This window comes from Engystomops pustulosus, chromosome 3, assembly GCF_040894005.1.
Source record: "Engystomops pustulosus chromosome 3, aEngPut4.maternal, whole genome shotgun sequence".
Taxonomy (NCBI): domain Eukaryota; kingdom Metazoa; phylum Chordata; class Amphibia; order Anura; family Leptodactylidae; genus Engystomops; species Engystomops pustulosus.
In genome coordinates this window covers 39,313,248-39,321,830 of record NC_092413.1, presented here as the reverse complement: position 1 = coordinate 39,321,830, position 8,583 = coordinate 39,313,248, and the positions used below count along the sequence as shown (strand labels likewise).

The window sequence follows — 8,583 nt, the reverse complement described above, 5'->3', positions numbered from 1 at the left end:
GTTTGTAATCCAAATCACTTGTATATCAAAGCCAGTTTTTCCATAGTAAATTATTGAAAAGCAGACAATTGCTTTCACATCCCAGATATATTTCGTCAAGTGTAGTACAACACGTAGCCTCTTTATTTTTTCTACTTCTTCAATATTGCCATGGCTATGATTGACCAGGGCGAGTCCGAACAGGAACGTTGGGTCCGCTGATCTATACTTATAAACCAAGTTACAAGCAACACAATGGGGCTCATTTACCAAGGGTCCACGGACCACACTATAGTCGGAATATCCAATGATTTCCGATGTGCTCTGCATTTAGAAGGGTTTTTTGTCGTACTCAATCGAATTTTGCCGCATCGGTGCCAGCTTTCATGCGACAGAAATCAGGGGGGGGGGGGGCTTTATTTGTTTTGTTTTATTTGTTATCCATGGTGTCCATCCTTCTAAAATAAACTTTTAAAATGATGCTGATATGTCTGAAGGGCTCTGGGAGGTGTTAACAGAGCCCCTCAGTGGTGTAGCTTCACACTCTGTTACACTGTCTCCCCTGCTTTCTCATTGCTTCCCCCTCCCTCTGCAAACTCACTGCAGCAGAGGAAGATTCAGCACACAGTGGGAGGTGGGGATGCTCCTTGCACAGTGTAACAGCCTGTGCATCACATAATTGTAAAAGTTGATTTTAGAAGGAATACGGCCATGGATAACGAATATAGGAAGATTACCACAATCACAGTGCCTGGATCTATGTGTAAGTGTCCCTGATTTATCATAATGGATTTTCATGGTAGATTTCCTTTAATATATAGATACATTTTTTTCATAAATGTTAATTCTATGTATAAAACTTTGGGCCACATTTATCACTCGTTTTTTCTGTTGTTTTTGCGCCTTTTCGTTTAGGCGCACCGTTTTTGCGCCATTTTTGCGATTAAACGTCAAATTAGCCGCGCAGCTAAAATAACCACCTTTCCCTCATCTATCGTTCAATTCCAGATGTTTTGCTGCGCCTAATGATATTCATCACGTGCGACTTTTGCATTTAGGCGCAAAAACACTCCAGCTCGAAGGTGGCGTTATCTGAGAAGAAAGCACTGAGCCCCTTTGCAGAAGAGCTCATTTCTAGCAGCAGAGCTCAGCCAGACACTGGAACATATAATAGATACATGAGATACACTGCAGACAGGAGCTGCAGACTATTTACAGTTCATCACCTTCTATTTTCAAAATATTCTGCAAACGCTGAGCTCACAGCAAGAGCAAGAGAAGTTTGCACAAGTTTTCAGAAGCTTGCAGAAGTTTGCAGATACTACATACAAGTGTCCCCCATGTAATTCTGCACAGTGTCTGAGGGGGATATTGTGCAGAATTACAGGGGTGCAGCAGGAGACCAGCACTAGGGGATCCCCTCCAGGAGAAGCCCCTGCTGAGGAGGTCACTGGGTACAGGGTGTCACACACCTGGGTGCTGCTGTGAGTGTTATCCTCATTCTGGGCTGTGGGAGAAGCAGAGAGGAGCTTGTAGCAGGATCACATGTAAGTACCCGAATCTAACATTGCGCCTAAACTGCGCCTAAACTGTGTTAAAGTAAAGTGATTAATAAGAGGCAGAAAATATACTTATCACAGATGGTTGTAGCTTGTGATAATTCTGGCAAAACAGTGCGCCAGAATTTAGGCGCAACTACTACACTTAGGCGCACAAAAGTGATAAATGTGGCCCTCTATGTATAAGCCTGTATTGACTCTGTTAGGGTACATTAACAAGACGTATGTTCATGAACATACAGCAGCACTCTGGAGAGGAGGGGGATTTTATTTAATAGGGAGTATTGCTCTTCTCTCTCCATAGAAAACATGTTGTATATTTCGCCGTGCAAGGTCACTGTGCAGTGAGACAACGTGTTTACCTCACTGTGACCGGGCGTCATAGATGGCAAAGGAGGCCGATATGTGTCCGCAATTGGTGCGGCCACATATCGGTCCCCATAATGTTCGTGTAAATGAGCCCTAAGAAATACAGCTGTGCACAAATAGAGCACCGCCTGAAAGGATTTCCTAAAATTAGGCATTTGGGAAGTTGTCCAGACAGTTTTCAGCTTGAGATTGACTTACCTGGCAGAGCTCACAGTGGAGAATCTCTCTAGCATCAGTTCTCTAAAGGTCAGAATGATATAATGTCAGCCAAAAATGTTTAATTATGTTATAATACTGAATATGAATTGTGAAGCAGACCGAAAACAGCTGGATGAAGTCAGGTTTGCTACACTGTGTTATTATGTCTTCAGATTTAATCTGTCTGTGATATCAGTAATCTGTTACAGCAATTAATATGCATCAGACTGAGGTTAAAAGGCAAAAAAAGTTTGGTTATAAAGTCCAAATGGTGCATTTCTGATTCTGGCGTGACTTAATATTAAGGAGAATACATTTTTCAGGGGTTTGTGGAAAAATACACTCACTCATCATTTTTAATAAACGTAATTTATTGTTTTAAAAGGCAACATGTTTTGACGTGGGAGCGATCTTCATCAGGCCAAGAAAAAGCTAAAAGGAAGAATAAAAATATATTTGAACACACTATAATAATAATAATAATTCCTTTATTTATATAGCGCACACAGATTATGCAGCACTGCACAGAGCTTGCTAAATTGGTTGCTTCTCCCACTTTTTGGTGGTGCACCTTTAACATAGGGTGTGCAACACAATTTGCTAGTTAAATACGCTGCTGTGTCGGACTGAGCGCAGGAATGCCCCCTAATTTGTGTCGCATGGAGGCTAGTGCAGCTGCGCCACAAAGGGGTCCAGTGTCACACAATAGTGTCGCAGACACTTCTTAAATACCTTTGCAAGCCGTTTTAGTCTTGACGAACGTGCAAAGTCCCACAAAAGTGCGGCCCAAAGCCTTAGTAAATGTGCCCCATGGGTGTTTCACCGCACCGTGACTAAGCTTGGTGGCTGCGCCACAAAATTTAGGACATTTCCTATATTTTGCAGCTTGCTTTCAGTGGAGAGGGGAGGGCTGTGGAGTGCTCACCCCTCCTCCCTCTTGCACCTGGCTGTATGCCCACCGGGGCTATGGCCAGGTGAGCTTATAATCATGTGCATGAGGCCCTAGAGCAGGGGTCAGGAACATTTTTGGCTGAGTATACAGCCAGCCAGTCCCCCCAGTATACAGCCAGTTCCCCTAGTATACAGCTGGCCCCTCCCTCAAGTAAATAGCCAGCCTGCCCACCCAGTATATAGCTAGCCAGCCCAGTATATATCCAGACAGCCCCCTAGTATATAGCCAGCAGGACCCCCAGTATATAGCCAGCATGCCCCTCCCCAGTATATAGCCAGCCAGCCTACCCAGTATATAGCCAGCCCGCCCCCAGTATATAGCCAGCCATCCCCTCCCCAGTATATAGCCAGCCAACTCCCCCTCTATACAACCAGCCCCCCATTATACAGCCAGCCACCCCCCTGTATACAGCCAGCCAGCCCCTCCACTGTATACAGCCATTCTGCCGCCCTCTGTATATAGCTTGTATACAGTCTCCCAGCCAGTCCCTCACCCCAGTACATACAAATTACAGTACATACAGTTCTTGCACCTGTACACCACACGATGATATACTAATATCTCAGCTTTTACAATACCTAGAATTGTACAGTTGCAGTATATACAAGTAACATTTAAGATGTGTGCCAGCGCCTTGAAAATGTCTTTCATGTTGAGATCTCTCATCTTTGTGTGATATTATTCAGCATTATAAGGGCTCATTCACACTGCCGTCTGCGGGGCCGTACATGCGGCCGCAAATTTGCGGCCGCATTTACGTCCCCATAGACGGCAATAGCGGCACGGCGGGGATCCGGTGCCACACATGTGTGGCACCGATCCGGGCCGCACACCGCAAAAAGATAGAGCAAGCTCTATCTTTCGGCGGATGTGCGGCCGTGTGCCGCTATTTCCTATGGAGGGAGGAGGGGTCACCTCCTCCTCACCTCCAGCACACGGCGGTATGCCCGCACGGCGGGCATACCGCGTGTGAATGTACCCTAAGATGTTTACCTGTACAAGTTTCTTTCTGCAGTTTGAAATATAATGAAAGAAAGTTAATTTGTGCCTTTTCTTGTTTTTGTGTGCTGCTATAGACAAAGCATTTTGTGTGAAGATAATATCATTTTTAAGTGTGAAGATAATATCTTCATTTCATTCCCTTAAATTGCAGGTTTATGAGTCCAGTAAGTACAGACACCATCAGATGGGTAATTGTGGGACTGCAGTCCCGGGCATGTCAACAGTTCGACTCCCGGTCCTTACTCAGTGCTATGTGCTTCTAAGACACACACAGCACTGATCAGGGCCATGCAAGGGGGGCAGGTGCCTATGTCTGTAGATAGGTAGCCCAGCACACAGTGCTGCCCCCAAGAGATAGGTAGCCTAGAACACACTGCCCCAGCACATAAAAAAATAAAATCAGTACTCACCCTTCAGCACACCCATGCAGCTTCTTTTCTTACTGGATTCCTTAGCACTCTAGTGGGTAGAGCCAGCTCAATGCTCTCTGCCCATGCACACAGTATGACGCAACATGACGCCATAGTTTGTGTGTGGGCAGAGAGCACAGAGCTGGCTCTGCCCACTCTACTTCTCAAAAGAGACGCTTTGTTCTATTATGGGAAGAAGAAGCTGCATGGGAGTGCCGGAAGGTGAGTACTGATTTTACTTTTTTATGTGCTGGGGCTGTGAGTTCTGGGCCAAATATATACTGGGGGACAGTGTGTGCTGGACTACCTATCTACTGGGGGGCAGCATGTGCTGGTCTACCTATCTATTGGGGGGGGCAGTGTGTGCTGAGTTACCTATCTACTTGGGGCAGTGTGTGCTGGGCTATCTATCTACTGAGGGAGCAGTTTGTGCTGGGCTACCTATCTACTCTGAAGAAGCATGTGCTGGTCTACCTGTCTACTGGGGGGCAGTGTGTGCTGGGCTTCCTATATACTGGGGTTGGGAAGTGTGTGTGCTGGGCTACCTACCTACTGCGGAAAGTGTGTGCTGGGCTACCTATCTACTGGGGGCAGTGTGTGCTGGGCTACCTATCTACTGGGGACAGTGTGTGCTGGGCTATCTATCTATTGGGGAGACATTGTGTGCTGGGCTGCCTATTTGTTGAGGGGGGGGCAGTGTGTGCTGGACTACCTATCTACTGGGGGGCAGCATGTGCTGGTCTACCTATCTATTGGGGGGGGGAGTGTGTGCTGAGTTACCTATCTACTTGGGGCAGTGTGTGCTGGGCTATCTATCTACTGAGGGAGCAGTTTGTGCTGGGCTACCTATCTACTCTGAAGAAGCATGTGCTGGTCTACCTGTCTACTGGGGGGCAGTGTGTGCTGGGCTTCCTATATACTGGGGTTGGGAAGTGTGTGTGCTGGGCTACCTACCTACTGCGGAAAGTGTGTGCTGGGCTACCTATCTACTGGGGGCAGTGTGTGCTGGGCTACCTATCTACTGGGGACAGTGTGTGCTGGGCTATCTATCTATTGGGGAGACATTGTGTGCTGGGCTGCCTATTTGTTGAGGGGGGGCAGTGTGTGCTGGGCTACCTATTTAGCAGGGGGGGGGGCAGTGTGTGGTGGACACTAGTGGCGGCTCTGCCAGTAGGCGGTCCATGCAATAACTATCTCTATACACACACAGTTACACAGGGGGAGCTGCCAATCACTGTGTATGACTACCACTGCATTGCACTCACTGTCAGTTGAATAATATTTAATGGCATATACCCTGAATTCCATCTTTCTAGAAAGACAGACAGAAGCTCACAGATTGTCAGATTACATAGAAGCTCCTTGGTACAAGTGAAATCATTACCAGAAACAGTGTTATTATTCATTTACACATTGCTATTGTTTTGTAACATGGTAAAAAAGTACAATGAAGCAATTCAGCTGTTCAGTAAGATAGTTATTTGTGAATGTTACTTACATTGTATAGTAAAGTACTGTCTACAGGACACTGGCTTTTCACTTAATACATGTGGGCCTAAAAAATTATACAAAAGAACCTGAGAGGCTTAATTAAAGGCTATGATGCCCAGAGCCCTTTAGGCTCATTTGCATCATTTTTAAAGCTTTTAATTTTGTACAAACAAGGGCAAAAGAAACTAAATGAAAAGTGGACCCTGACATTTAGTAAGCAGCTCCTAGTGCCTTTTTATAGGTGACAGGTCCTCTTTAAAAGCTTTCTTTCTCTAAGCAGGTACTTGATAGCTCCACAACTCAAGAAACAAAGGAGAAAAGATGAACAGGGTGAGACCATGTGACATTTTCGGCAACTAATGTGTGAAACTTGTGCTGAGGATGGAGAGCTAGGGGGCCATCATCTGATGGGACAGGCAACACACCTCCAACATCACACCATGAGTCCTCCAACCCTGCACAGTTATAGAGAGAAAGGCAACATTCACTGCCGATGTTACAAAGTGTGGAAAACAATCAATACATCCGCAGAGGCTGAAAAAGTGATTGGGATTGTTATAATGATAGGGTCTCTTCAAACGTAAGCATGACTATAATTTACAAGACCACCCAGCGAGAAAGTGTTCTTAAAAGCTTTCAGGCCGCAATCATCCGTTCAGCCTACTCGTTTCTTGGAAAAGAAAAAAAGTTACATCTGATATATTTGTTCAATTTGACCTATTTTTCTATAGCTTCTAGAGATGTATCATGTGGATGACCCGTGAATGCCCCCTATGACGTACCACGTCTCCTATCAGCATACGGAGGAAGAAAAGTTTCATATTGGACACCTGGTGTATATCTTATGTATAACCATGTGCTATACCATAGCCCTTAGTTATAGCCCTTGTAACAATATGGCAATGACAAGAAGTTCTGTTTTGCTGCCACAATAAATCAAGGTAGCCATAAAGAGAATTTCCCTTTTATATACGGTAAATATAAAAAAAAACTCAAAATGGTAAAAATCTAAACAAAGATGCCATAAAATATGGTTTGCACAGAGACATAACTGCAGTACTTCAGATATTCTCTGTTGACTTTATGTAGTCTGTAAACCTAAGGACGGCATGTCCTATTTTGGTCTTTTTAACCAAACCAGACATGTCTCTTAAAATCTATGGGCGTAAATATAAGAAAAACTCATTATTTAGTTTTGGAAATAACAATCATGAAGTGCTCTGCTCTTAGTCAAAGGTTTCGTTTTTCCATTTCTGTTTTCTAGGCTGAAAACTGCCAGCATTTAAAAGGATATTCTATTGAGGGCAAAAACATCTTCCAACACTCAGTTCCCCTGCCGTTCCGAGGAATTTCCAGCAGCTAAAAATACTTAAGGGGTTCCAAAAAAGGTCCTACAGATAGCTAAGCGGATTGTACAAAGTGTCCTATCTGTAGGACGCAAGACAAATTTCTGCACTAAAATGGGGCGCTCCAGTGCACAGTCAGACCGTGCGCCACATTTATCATGCGGTGTCCGACAGAATTGTGTTGCACACCCCATGTTAAAGGTGTACCAAAAAAAAAGTTGCTGCACTTTGTCGGAGGGAGCGCCAGATTCATTTTTGTCCTGAATTGCCCCTGGTTTTTGGCGCACGCGATCGGATTGTGTCGCATCGGCTTGCATGCGACACAAATTGAGGGGTGTGGCCGTCGGACAACCCAACTGATTCGGTCAAACTGCAGAATTTAAAAAGCAAATTGTATCGCGAGATCAGCACTCACATGCACCGGTAAGAAGAAGGGGAAATCCGGCGGACCTCAGTGGGGGAAGCGACACATGCAGGATATCGGGCGCACGATCTTAGTGAATCGCGGCAGCTCCGAATCCTCATTGGACAACGCACGGCGGGGATCGCAACGGGACGGGTAAGTAAATGTGCCCCAGCATGTTATAGAGCAGGAGGAGCAGAGGAGATTACACATAGTATCCTATCTGCAGGCAGCATGTTATAGACCAGATGTAGCTGAGCAGATTATTTTCCATAGGCAGAAATGACTGTAAAGGAAGAAAAAAAGGTAATGGCTCCATTAACTTCATGGGTTTAAGATGTAAACTATTCAAAAAAGTTGTGTGATCATATTGTATGTCAGTAGAATTTCCCTTTAAATCTTTAGCTGTATACATCACCATGGTAACTGCAACCATCAACAGCCAATCGGATTTGAATTTACAAGTAAACAAGCCCTCAACTGCCGTCAGTTGATACCTGGTGATGATGGAGATGGACCTGCAGGTGCTGGGTTCTGCTTTCGGTACTGATAACTTAGTGAAGGCGTCTTTGGTGAGAGACCTGGAATTAATCCTAATACTGAGCATTTTAAGAAATGACAGAGTAATAGACAGAAAATATAACATAGTGGCTGAGGAAGAGGGACTGTGACTGTTGGAGCTTCTCTCTATATTCTTCTGCTCCATTATTTTTACAGCAAACAAGAAACATTGGGGGACATTTATCAGTCCTCCAGCGCCACAGAAGACATTAGGAGGGGGGCGCAACGGTGTACAATTCTACGACAGGTTCTCTCTGTCGTAGAAGTGAACCACAGCATGTGAAGTTTTGGTAGCGCCGCACCCCACTGCACG

General features: G+C 45.1%; 1 long non-coding RNA gene across 1 annotated transcript in view; it reads left to right on the top strand.

Annotated features, from left to right (window-relative positions):
- Positions 1–8,183: 8,183 nt before the first annotated feature.
- LOC140120454 (uncharacterized) overlaps positions 8,184–8,583 on the top strand; it is a 43,946-nt gene continuing 43,546 nt past the window's right edge. Inside the window, exon 1 of the long non-coding RNA XR_011853799.1 lies at positions 8,184–8,281. This is a non-coding gene — a long non-coding RNA (uncharacterized lncRNA). The remainder of the gene's footprint in view (positions 8,282–8,583) is intronic.